The 13,879-nt window shown below is 37.5% G+C and overlaps 1 pseudogene; it reads left to right on the forward strand.

Moving 5' to 3' along the window:
- The first annotated feature begins 6,644 nt into the window (after window positions 1-6,644).
- LOC119535346 lies at window positions 6,645-13,400 on the forward strand (annotated as a pseudogene).
- The last annotated feature ends 479 nt before the right edge of the window (window positions 13,401-13,879 follow it).

The raw sequence follows: 13,879 nt of genomic DNA on the forward strand, positions 1-13,879 counted from the left end.
ATATCAGTCTTTTATCAGATACATGCTTTCCAAAAATTTTTTCCCATTGAGTTGGCTGCCTCTTTACCTTTTTGAGAAATTCCTTTGAGGTGCAAAAACTTCTAAACTTGAGGAGTTCCCATTTATCTATTTTCTCTTTTGTTGCTTGTGCTTTGGGTGTAAAGTCTAGGAAGTGGCCGCCTAATACAAGGTCTTGAAGATGTTTTCCTACATTATCTTCTAGGAGTTTTATGGTACATTCTTTTATATTGAGATCTTTGGTCCATTTTGAGTTAATTTTTGTGTAGGGGGTGAGGTAGGGGTCCTCTTTCATTCTTTTGGATATGGATATCCAACTCTCCCAGCCCCATTTGTTGAAAAGACCATTATGACTCAGTTCAGTGACTTTGGGGGCCTTATCAAAGATCAGTCGACCATAGATCTGAGGGTCTATCTCTGAATTCTCAATTTGATTCCATTGATCTATATGTCTATCTTTGTGCCAGTACCATGCTGTTTTGGCAACTGTGGCTTTATAATAAGCTTCAAAGTCAGGTAGTGTAAGTCCTCCCACTTCGTTTTTCTTTTTTAGAGTGTCTTTAGCAATTCGAGGCATCTTCCCTTTCCAAATAAATTTGATAACTAGCTTTTCCAAGTCTGCAAAGTAGGTTGGTGGAATTTTGATTGGGATTGCATTGAATCTGTAGATGAGTTTGGGTAGAATTGACATCTTAATGACATTTAGTCTTCCTATCCATGAACATGGAATATTTTTCCATCTTTTAAGGTCCCCTTCTATTTCTTTTAGTAGAATTATGTAGTTTTCTTTGTATAGGTCTTTTACATCTTTGGTTAAGTTTATTCCTAGGTACTTGATTTTTTTAGTTGCTATTGAAAATGGTATCTTTTTCTTGAGTGTCTCTTCAGTTTGTTCATTTCTAGCATATAGAAACATTACTGACTTATGGGCATTAATCTTGTATCCCGCTACTTTGCTAAATTTGTTTATTAGCTCTAGTAGCTGTATCATCGATTTCTCAGGGTTTTCTAGATATAAGATCATATCATCTGCAAACAATGACAGTTTTACTTCTTCTTTTCCAGTTTGGATGCCTTTTATTTCTTTGTCTTGCCGGATTGCCCTGGCTAGCACTTCCAGCACAATGCTGAATAACAGTGGTGACAGTGGGCATCCTTGTCTTGTTCCTGATCTTAGAGGGAAGGCTTTCAGTCTCTCACCATTGAGTACTATGCTGGCTGTGGGTTTTTCATATATGCTCTTTATCATGTTGAGGAAGTTTCCTTCAATTCCTACCTTTTGAAGTGTTTTTATCAAAAACGGATGTTGGATTGTGTCAAATGCTTTTTCAGCATCTATTGAGATGATCAATTGATTTTTCCCTTTTGACTTGTTAATGTGTTGTAATACATTGATTGATTTTCTTATGTTGAACCATCCTTGCATGCCTGGAATGGACCCCACTTGGTCATGGTGTATGATTTTTTTAATGTGTCTTTGGATTCGATTTGCAAGTATTTTGTTGAGGATTTTTGCATCTATATTCATTAGGGAGATTGGCCGATAGTTTTCCTTTTTTGTAGCATCTTTGCCTGGTTTTGGTATTAGATTGATGTTAGCTTCATAAAATGAGTTAGGTAGTGTTCCATTTTCTTCAATGTTTTGAAAGAGTTTCAGTAAGATTGGTGTCAGTTCTTTCTGGAAAGTTTGGTAGAATTCCCCTGTGAAGCCATCTGGCCCTGGGCATTTATTTGTGGGAAGATTTTTGATGACTGATTGGATCTCTTTGCTTGTGATGGGTTGGTTGAGGTCTTCTATTTCTTCTCTGGTCAGTCTGGGTTGTTCATATGTTTCCAGAAAATTGTCCATTTCCTCTACATTATCCAGTTTGTTGCCATACAGTTGTTCATAGTATCCTCTTATAATTTTTTTAATTTCTTCAGGATCTGCAGTTATGTCACCTTTTTCATTCATTATTTTGTTTATATGGGTCTTCTCTCTTTTTGATTTTGTCAGTCTAGCTAGGGGCTTGTCAATCTTGTTGATCTCAAAGAACCAACTTTTGGTGATATTTATCCTCTCTATTGTTTTTTTGTTCTCTATGTCATTTATTTCTGCTTTAATCCTTGTTATTTCTTTTCTTCTATTTGGTTTAGGATTGGTTTGCTGTTCATTTTCTAGCTTCTTCAGTTGATCCATTAGTTCTTTGATTTTGGCTCATTCTTCCTTTTTAATATATGCGTTTAGTGCTATAAATTTCCCCCTTAGCACTGCTTTTGCTGCATCCCATAGGTTTTGGTATGTTGTGTTCTCATTTTCATTCGTCTCTATATAGTTAGCAATTTCTCTTGCTATTTCTTCTTTAACCCACTGATTGTTTAGGAGTGTGTTGTTTAACCTCCAGGTATTTGTGAATTTTCCAAGTCTCTGATGGTTATTGACTTCTAATTGTATTCCATTGTGGTCAGAGAATGTGCTTTGAATAATTTCAATCTTTTTAAATTTATTGAGGCTTGTTTTATGTCCCAGCATATGATCTATTCTGGGGAAAGTTCCATGAGCACTAGAAAAGTATGTGTATCCTGGTGATTTGGGATGTAATGTCCTGTATATGTCTGTTAAATCTAATTCATTTATCAGATTGTTTAGGTTTTCAATTTCCTTATTGGTCTTCTGTCTGGTTGATCTATCTATAGGAGAGAGTGATGTGTTGAAGTCTCCCACAATTATTGTGGAAACATCAATTGCTTCCTTTAGTTTTGCCAGTGTTTCTCTCATGTATTTTGTGGCACCTTGACTGGGTGCATAGACATTTATGATTGTTATTTCTTCTTGTTGAATTGCCCCTTTTATTAGTATGTAGTGGCCTTCTTTGTCTCTCAAAACATCCCTGCATTTAAAGTCTATTTTATCTGAGATTAATATTGCTACACCTGCTTTCTTTTGGCTGTAGCTTGCATGAAATATTTTTTTCCATACTTTCACTTTCAGTTTCTTTGTGTCCCTGTATCTAAGATGAGTCTCTTGTATGCACCATATTGATGGTTCATTTTTTTTGATCCATTCTGCGAATCTATATCTTTTAATTGGGGAGTTTAATCCATTTACATTCAACGTTATAACCGTGAAGGCATTTCTTGAATCAGCCATCTTATCCTTTGGTTTATGTTTGTCATAGTTTTCCCCTCTGTCTATTAATATCCTTTATTGTACCCATACCGAATGTCTTTAGTACTGAACCTTTCTCCTAGTCTCTCTGTCCTTTCTTTGTTTCTCTGTCTGTAGGGCTCCCTTTAGTATCTCCAGTAGGGCAGGTCTCTTGTTAGCAAATTCTCTCAGCATTTGTTTGTCTGTGAAAAATTTAAGCTCTCCCTCAAATTTGAAGGAGAGCTTTGCTGGATAAAGTATTCTTGGCTGGAAATTTTTCTCACTCAGAATTTTAAATATATCGTGCCACTGCCTTCTCGCCTCCATGGTGACTGCTGAGTAGTCACTACTTAGTCTTATGCTGTTTACTTTGTATGTGGTGAATTGCTTTTCTCTTGCTGCTTGCAGAACTTGCTCCTTCTCTTCTGTGTTTGACAGTGTGATCAGTATATGCCTCGGAGTGGGTTTATTTGGATTTATTCTATTTGGAGTTCGCTGAGCATTTATGATTTGTGTATTTATGTTGTTTAGAAGATTTGGGAAGTTTTCCCCAACAATTTCTTTGAATACTCTTCCTAGACCTTTACCCTTTTCTTCCCCTTCTGGGACACCAATGAGTCTTATATTCGGACGTTTCATATTATCTATCATATCCCTGAGGTCCATTTCGATTTTTTCAATTTTTTTCCCCATTCTTTCTTTTATGCTTTCATTTTCCATTCTGTCATCTTCCAGGTCACTGATTCATTGTTCAACTTCCTCTAGTCTTGTACTATGAGTGTCCAGAATCTTTTTAATTTGGTCAACAGTTTCTTTAATTTCCATAAGATCATCTATTTTTTTATTTAGTCTTGCAATGTCTTCTTTATGCTCTTCTAGGGTCTTCTTGATTTCCTTTGTATCCCATACTATGGTCTCATTGTTCACCTTTAGTTCTTTGAGTAGCTGCTCTAGGTGCTGTGTCTCTTCTGATCTTTTGATTTGGGTGCTTGGGCTTGGGTTATCCATATTGTCTGGTTTTTTCATATGCTTTATAATTTTCTGTTGTTTTTGGCCTCGTGGCATTTGCTGAATTTGATAGGGTTCTTTTAGTATTTGTAGACCAATTGAAGCCCTTATCTCTAATTTATCAGATCTACAACTTCGTGGAGTACACTTTTTCTAACTAACCAGCAGGTGGCGTCCACGAGCCACCTGTTCTCCACAAGCCAGTTCTCCCCTGCTTAGCCTTTTTGGTGAGTGGGGGAGTGAGTCTTGTGGGGTCCAATTGGTGTACCAAGCTTGCGTGTGTAGTTGGTGTTGCCTGCCCTGTATATGGGGCGTGTTTCTGGGCAGTCAGGGAGGGGGGGTGGCCCTAACAATCAAATCTCCCTGGTGATCCTAGAGTTTTAAAGCTGCTGCAATAGTCTAATCCTTCAGTTCAGTCCTGCCACAGTTTGTCTCTGCCACTGACCCACAAGTCCTTGGTATTGGCATATGGCTCCTGAGACTTGCAAGTGGGCCCCTCTTCCAGGCTGTGTACCCCGGGTCCTCTGTTGAGGGATGACTGTGCTATGTCACAGGTGAGTGCCGTCCCCCCAGGGCAGTTCTGGGCTGCTGGGCTGTGTAGGGAGACTCCCAGTCTGCTGAAATGATGGCTGAATGGGGCTTTGTTAATTCACACTGCTCCACCTTCCCAACTCTGGGACATTCAGCTGAGGTTGCAGGGAAGGCTAATGTCCACGCCCAGTTTTGTGGTGTGTGCCTGTTATTTGAAGCACTTCCGTCACACTGGGTTGTCTGGGGCAGCTCTGGGCTATGGGGCTGGCGATGGGCAGGAGTGTTTCCTGTCCACCAGGATGATGGCTGTGAGCGGACACCCCCCTTTTCTTGGGAAGTTGTGGTGTTTAGTGAATTTTCTCAGCCACTGGATTATTGCGTTTTGTCTCAGAGCTCTCTTAGTTCTGCTCTTGACTTGACCTGCCCAAATTGCAAGTCTTTGAAGCTTTCTGTATTGGGCTTCTTAGAGTAATTGTTTTAGAAAAAGAAAAAAGGATTAAAAAACAAAAAAAAGGGGGCCCTCCTCAGAGATCTAATGGGTTATTGAAATGCTAAGAGACAAAGCAACCAGGGCCATTAAGGAAAGGTCCACAGGGCAGAGAGATCAGCTTTTCTTCGGGATTTGCATATGCCCCTCAGGGCCTGAGCTCTGCCCTTCCCCTTTCTATGTTCACCAGAACTCCAAAAATCCTCCGCTTTTATTTTGGAGTTTTTCGTGTTGTTTTTTTTCTATGCCTGTCTCCTCTCTGCTGGGCTGGCTGCTCTCAGATTCTCTGGTGTCTGGTCTCAGTCTATCTATGGTTGGAGTTTGGATCAGTAGAATGAGTTTCCGATAAGGGCTGCCACTGCAGTTCTCCCTTCTCCTTCCCGGAGCTGACAGCCCCTCCTCCCACAGGACTGAGCCTGGCAGGGAGGGGCGCGGGTCCCCTGGCTGCAAAAACTTATAGATTTTGCTGATCTCAGCAGTTCCATGTTTTCATGAGTGTTGTATGAAGTATGCCCAAAGTCAGATTGCTCTGTGGTGTCCAGTCCACGCAGTTCCTGGCTTTCTACCTACTTTCCTGGAGGAGTAACTAAAACATAGAGCTCACCAGTCCGCCATCTTGCCCTGCCCCCCTCAAGAACCAATAAATTTTAAAACCTAACCACAATGTAACAAATTTAGCAATATATGAAAAAAATACTGTAAAATCCTCTAATACCAGAAAATGAAGCAATATATTATTGAAGAAATTCATGGGTTAAAGGAGAAATCACAAGGATATTGAACAGTATTGTTACTGAATCAAAATGAAAGCACATTTCAAAATTTCTAGAAGAAAATAGCTTTGCATGCTTATATTGGTAAATAAAATACCTAAAACCAATATCAGTTTCTACCTGAAAAAGCTAGAAAAAAAGTAAATTCTAACCAAAATTAGTATATTGAAAGATATTATAAAATCAATTAAACATAGATTAATTAAATAAAAATAATTTTCAGAAATTAGAGAATTTTGCATGGTGTTCACTACACTCTCTTACCAAAGCTATAGAAATAAATTAGAATAAAAGAAATTAAAAATGTGAATATCAGTAGATTAAATTCTCCTACTAAAGGATTAGCAAAGGGAAAACGCATCCTAACTAAGTGGGGTTTTACTAGGAAATGCAAGATTGGTTTAATTTTTTAAAAAATCAATAAATGTAATAGCCAAAGAACAAGTACACAAATGCCGATCAAAATTAAAATAGATGAATGCACTTTAACAGAGTCACAAATTGGAACACTGTATTAGAATGGATGAATACATTTTAGTATATTCACAGAGTGAATTTCTCTACAGGAACCATATGGATGAATCTCACCAACATGATATTCAATTAAAGAAGCCTGATAAAAAGTGCGCATACATGAAACCATTTATATAAAATTCAAAATTGGTGAACATAAGTGGTGCAAGTTGCTAAATGGTGCATGATGGGAACACAGGCTCAGGCACAAGAGAAACTTACAGCTTTATTACTTACATGGGGAAAATGTCCAAAAGAGCAAGAGAAGGAATCCCATTGTGACCAGTCTCCTGGGAGGCCAACTGTTCAGGTGAGGGTCAGTGGATGGCAGCACCACAGACAACACTTTGCTTTGGAGAGGAGAGGCAAATCTGTGCTGCCCAGGGCAGGGTATTTATACAACCCAAGGGGAGGGGGCCCTGCCACTGAGGGATACCGCCCTGAGAAGCAGCTGGGGCTGCTTATTGCTGGTTTTGAGTTCAAGGTACGGTCAGGCAATACAATTAGATCTAAGACTAGTGGGGCTGCAAAATGGAAACATATTGAAACATCTGCACACAATAGAAAAGAGGGTTAGGAGGGGCTGGGAATGGGAGATGACCACTAGGTGTGTCCATGACTTCCTCAGCTGCAGAGTTTGTGCTCTTGGGATTCTCAGGGTTATGTTACCTTTGGGTTGAGGTTAGTGGCGAGTGGGGAAAAGCATGGATGCTCCTTTATTAATTTTGTGAGTTTTAACTTTTCAGTGTTTTCTCAGCTCCGGTTGGAAGACCCTCAACTTCTGTTTCGTAATCCCCATTATTCAGCAACCCTTCTCTAATTTTTGAAGCTGAAGGAATATCTAAATTTCTGAAGACACATTATACAGTAGTTTATCTCTGTCAATAAAACCTGATGTAATATTTAGTATATGTCGTCTTCAACTCAAGTGTCCGTTTGGACTTTCCTACCATTTGAGAATTTAAGACAATATAATTTTAAACCTTAATTTCATCATCTGTGCAAGTATGGCATCCTTCCCAGTAAGTCTATGAATCTCCAAACTGATTTGTTTTCCTCTCTCTGTTCCAGTGTCTATAGCGACATCTTGATTTAGCTTCAAGCAAGTCCATAAACATACTTTGGCCCTTTTTCTGGTTTACCATAAAAGAAGTGGCCAAATAAACAGTATGGAAACATTACCAAAGATATGAGGGATTTCAGACAGATATTAAGTCACAAACTACAAAGACCTCCACCATCTTAAATGTTCCGCATTTGAATTTTCTGTTCTTTTAGTCTACACCATCTGAGAAGCAATGGCAGATGGAATGAGTAGTGTAAGAATTTTATTTATTAGGGGAAATGCTTGTAAGAAAAAATGAGGTGGGTGCTCATATAGGCTTGCAGAGATATCAGACTGTAATGCAATTCTGATCACTAAAGGAGAGAGGGAGGGCAGAAAACATTGGGTGGAAGAGTCATAGACCACACTGCAGCACTAAGAAAGTTAGGCAAGGCTGACAGGGAGTCATTTAGCCAAAATCGCCCATCAGAACAACGCTGCCTCTCCTAGGAACAGGTCTCGCTTAGTTTCCCTGTTGCATTCAGTCATTTGCTTGCAGTAGTTTATGGAAAACATGGAATGTGGTGGTGGGTTTCAGAGCACAGCAGCTCAGGTCCTCAAGACAGTTGTGTCCCCTAGAGTAAGAGATCTGGGCACATTTTTGTTGCTAATAGAGCCCATCTCTTACACCACACAGATTTATCCACACAGGTATGGGGCACAGCTTCTCCATTGATCCCCTGGGATGCTCTTCCTAAAAAGAAAATTGAAAAATGGCAGTTAGTGAGGTTATATCCCCCATCACTGCAGTTTATATCAGAACCGCACCTGTACTCACCCTCTTCTTCCTCTGCTGCACACTCTAAATCCTGCTGCTCCCCAGGTAGCCCCCAAGTAGGTCTTGGAGGTTACTTGGTGGTTGAACAAAATCTTAATTCCTGGAGTGTCTGAACATTTGGTTATCATAAAATTCTCAGGGAGAAGCTGTTACATGTGCTCACTAACAGTTAAAGGAGGGCAACAGACTACCAGAAGGAACCCCAAAATTGTTGGGTTTTCACATGTACTCCTCCCTTTACCTATTGAGTAAAAGGATCCTGACTCTTCCTGCTGACCAGGGTCAGCTGCCTGCCAATATTGCCACTACTGTGTTCACCTGCTAGTTCCTGGGCACAAGAAGTCCAAAGTATCTGGCAGCACTCATAATATTTATGTCAATGGGGAGCTGGCTAAAGGTAACTGCTTAAGAGTAGGACTCTCAACCCTGCAAAACATAGAGGTGGGATAGTGTGAGAGAGAGAGTTACCTCACCAAACATCCCAAGTGCTTTCGGACTTTTAGCAGTTAGATGGGCCCATGTCACTACTCCTGACTAATGGCCATGTGTCTCTTCCAGAACAAACCAGAGCATCACCCTCTGACTGCAGTGATGGAGAAGGTGCTGTTTTCCAGATGGTTCAAATACAAAGTGCTGGAATCTCCTTCCACATCACCCACTAAATTCTTTTGGATATCTTTCTTGAATGAAGCAGAAAAGGACTTTGAGAGTTAAGTTTCAGAGATATGAGGTTTAATTTGTCACATCAGCATGATATAATCTATCCTGAATAATACATATATAAAGCTTTTTTAAAACAGTTTATTTTCAGTAGCCACTATTTCAAAATTTCCTATATATATATATATGTAAAACACGTATATGCTATATATATAAAACAATGTCAGAAATGCATTGGAATGCTATTTTTCCTCAGAAAAATATGCCTTTTACATGCTGCTAACGTGTGGTTGTTTATATCATGTGTACTTCAAATATAAATAGGGTGAATTTTTTTATATGTAGAGAATAGGTCTGGGTTCTCAAAACTACAAGATCTCTTCCCAAAATGGGTGGGTGGATTATCATCTCCATCTGGAAACACAGCTTAAAAAACAATCAGTCACACATTACAGGTATTATATTTACCATAATATATGAACACTGTAGTGGTAATCAACAGTAGAAATATTATCTAGAAAGAATATTTACACATATTCACATATGTACACACTCATATTTTATCATGTTGAATAACTACACATACACTTACATTCAGACACACACCATAGGCATTCCATATTCTATGAGATTTTAAATAAAGAAGCTGAAGATCAATATATATCATATTTTCAAGACTCCCTTAGTGAATGAAAATCTTAGTCACTAAAGCCAGACTGTCATGAGCAGACCTATCTTCAGCATCATTTAAAAAATATGAATGATTAAGAGATATCTGAATCTATTATTAAACTCAGATTATATAGGTAAAAGTCCATATAAAATCTTCTAGATAGAATGTGGAGGTTCTAAAATAAACTATTAGTGTTGAGCATCCTCTACTCCTGATTATAAATGCATTCTTTCTTTTGTATCCGTTGTTCTGTCAATTAAAGGACGCTATGTCTATCAATTCTTTTTGTAGATGCGTTTTTTTTCCATGCAGACGTGATTTACAATGAGAAGCCTGACAGTAAATAGTTTAAAAATCTGTAACTTTTGGAGGGTTTTATGTTCCTAACCCATACATCAGAAAATAAATTGACGACCATAGAAACTAAGGAATGTTTTATCAGTTCATCTAAAATAAAAATCCTCATGCTGATACATAATGTAAACTTTATATAATGTTAATGGAAACCTTCTTAATAAAAGCTGCTCAGATAATAACCTTGTTCTTATGCCAATATTATCTTTCCAAAATGAACCCTTTCTTTGGGCGAGAAGTGAGTGAAATAACTTTCTATTCCTCTCTGTTATGTCACAACTGGTTTTACTCAGGGTACTTGTAAGATGACAACACATAATAATGGAGAAAGTTATGTTCCCTTTAAAATATACAATCAGAATAAGTATTTACAACTTTTATTGAAAAAACATTTTCTTGTAACAGCTTCCAAAGCAAACCTCACCTTTACAGCAAAACACAAAGTTCAACACCCCAGACACTTAATGTTGGCAGGCTGTCTATTGATGCGATCTCCTCAAGATAACCACAGATGCTCCAGAATAGGTAAGAGAATGAACTTGCCTAAGTAATATTGTAAAATATAAAGATATCTTGCCATCTGTTCTAGACATGTGTCTGAATAGTGAGTAAACTAGTTTTTATAAATAAATTATTTTACCTATCAACTTATATTTCATGTTCATCGATACTTTATCTTTATAGCTCACTAATTTTTCTGTCAGCAGCAGCTGCTAAGAATTTATTATTGAGTCTCTTCATTCCCATGCCAATCTACCAAAAAAAGTTAATTATCTGTTTTAAATACTCTCATAAGTCTAATGAGGACAACTTATTTTAAGAATCTCTATTGTAAATATGTTGAGAAAAAATTCTAACATACTCATATTTTATTACGATGTGTCTTTTGTAAACCACATTTCTTTAACTGAAGTTCTCTGTCATTCTAATTCTTTATGTGAATAATAAATATTTTCTCAGAATATTAATCAAACTTGAACTTCTAGTACATTTCCAGTGTTAAGTTCATGCTTTTACAGGGAATGATCTAAGCAAATTTAAAAGAGTAATAGCAAATATGACCTGGAATGTTAGCAGGAATCACATTTATTTATTCTTTCTGCAAGTCTTATTGAGTTCTTCAATATGTGTGACATTATGTGATTAGTGCCATGGAAAAAAGATGAACAAAAATAAAACAATGACTTTTGTTCTTGTGAGACTTGCACTGCAATGGATTGGGAGAGGGGGAGTAAAATCAGGTAAATTAATTAATAAAAAATATTTTATTGTGCCACCGCATAAATTTAGACAGTCATCCTAGGGAACAATTTTCAATATTTAGACAAATAGCATGCATGTAATCATTCTGGTAGCAGGAAGTGAGACTAGTCGGGGTGTCCATTACCAGTATATTTCATCACTAAAATATAGTGGGACCTACAGGGGACTACAACACAAAAGTCAGATGTAACAAACTAAAGGCACATACAACAACATACAGCTTCTCTAAGGTATGTTGGCTCAAAAAAGTAAGAAACAATGAGAGCTGTACCTCAATAACATTAATTAAATTTGAATATGTATATAATCAAAACTGCATTACACGTGTTAAGCCAGGAAATGAGAACAGTGGCATAGGGAGAAAAATAAATTATAAAATAAAAATATATAAAAATATCCTTTAAATGTAGGTGAAATAAAGTAATATTTTTATAAAAAAGAAAATTAAGGGAATTTGTTGCTCATACATGTGAAATAGGAAATTTGCAAAAGAAGGGTCTTCATATTCAGGAATAAATAAAAGCATTGGAAATGATACATATCAGAAAGGAAATAGAAGGTTAGTTTTTATTTTAATGTATTGAAAAGATATGAATGTTTAAGCAATATGTATATATGTTTATGGCAACTATAATGTTAAAGATAGCAGGAGAAATAGAATATAAAGATCCTATAAGTTTGCACGTTTTCTTTGTTTTAAAGAAATGGCACAAGACTAGCTCTAAGTAGACTGTAAAAATTTAGGGGGTATATAATGTAATCCTTAGAACAACAATTTAAAAAACACAATAGATAACTGCATATGAATATGTAGTAAACATTAGGATAATCTAAAGTAAAAACAAAATAAGCAGGGGCAAACAGTAAACAAAGATTGAAAAGCTGAACAAATGGAAAACCAATGACTTTTCTTAAGCCTGTCAGAGAATTGAATTTTCAGGGCAAACACTCACTCTGAGGCAAATCCAAAAAGTCACAACTATATCAGCATATATGGAACAGAAGCTGCTAGAGCCATAATCTGGTAGGAACACTTACGTTGTAATTTTTAAAACTCTATGGAGGCTTAGTGAGGACAAGCACACAAGTAAGAAATTCTTTGGGACTGATGGGGTTGAGGGGGAACATCTCACACATCTATGATTCCCACCAGGTTCAAAGAGTGAAGAACCAAAAAAGATCACTTCATGGCTTTGGCAGGAGGGGGATAAGAGTAATCATTGTGAAATATGCCCTGAGTGTCTTCCATAATGAAGGTCTACTCTTCAAGGAACAAAAGTAATTCAGGTTCAAGCTGCTTTTTCTGCCAACCCTGCCAATCTTCTGCTCCCACGGCTCAAGATGGAAGTCTTTATCCTAAACTGTATGTGGAGTTCTCCCAATATGTGGGCCTAAGTCTAAATGAAGAAGAAATACGTGCAAATATGGCCATGGTCCCTGGAGAACCAGCACAGGGGTTGCTGGTAAGACCTTCCTGTGCAAACTATGTAGTGGCTCCTGTAACTGTTAATGATATTGGAATTCGAAGAGCAGAAATTAAGCAAGGGATTCCTGAAATTATTTTGTGTAAGGATCAAAATGGAAAAATTGGCCTCAGGCTTAAATCAGTAGATAATGGTGTATTTATCCAGCGAGTCCAAGTTAATTCTCCAGCATTGTTCATTTGTCTGAGATTTGGGGATCAAGTATTCCAGATTAATGGTGAGAACTGTATAGGCTGGAGCTCTGGTAAAACATACAAAGTGCTCAAACAGGTTTTTGGAGAAAAGATTACTATGACTATTTGTGACAGGCCTTTAAACGGACTATTACCCTACGTAAGAATAGCACCAGACATGTTTGCTTTATCTTCAAAAATGGAAAAATAACGTCCACAGTGAAAGATAGCTCTGCAGCCAGAAATGGTCTTCTCACAGAGCACAATATCTGTACAATCAATGGACAGAATGTCATTGGATTGAAGGACTCTCAAAGTGCAGACATACTGTCGACATCTGGGACTGTAGTTACTGTTACAATCAAGCTTGCTTTTATCTTTGAACATATTATTAAATGGATGGCACCAAACATTATGAAAAGCTTGATGGATCACACCATTCCTGAGGTTTAAAGGTCAAGCCAAAATGGGAACTTAGCTGAACTACTCCACTGCAGTTCACTTCTTCAGCAACTTCTTTGTTATGCACATGAAGCTTTCCAGGAGCCAAGGAACATATGATGCATGGAGAGCTTTCTATCTGAATCTAACTGTGAGAACTGATATCTTGTCCAAATTCAAGATAGTTGTAGCCTTATTCTGGTTTTACAGATGTAAAATTTTCAAGAGATACACAAACTTTCACAGAATAGTTTACCTACTGGAAACTCGATGCTTTCTACAAGCCATTTAAGATGACTGATACAGGCTTTTAGCTTTGTGTTGGAACCAGTCACCTTTATATAGTGAGTCCTGATCCTATTACTTATTTCTGTTTTGCCATATTACATTTAGAATGATTACTTTTGATTTTTTTTTCCTAGTTCTGTTTATGCAGGTATGTGTGTGTGTAAGACACTAATTAACACTGGTTTCATTCCATTTAAGCATGA

The sequence above is a fragment of the Choloepus didactylus genome, chromosome 5 (assembly GCF_015220235.1).
Source record: "Choloepus didactylus isolate mChoDid1 chromosome 5, mChoDid1.pri, whole genome shotgun sequence".
Taxonomy (NCBI): domain Eukaryota; kingdom Metazoa; phylum Chordata; class Mammalia; order Pilosa; family Megalonychidae; genus Choloepus; species Choloepus didactylus.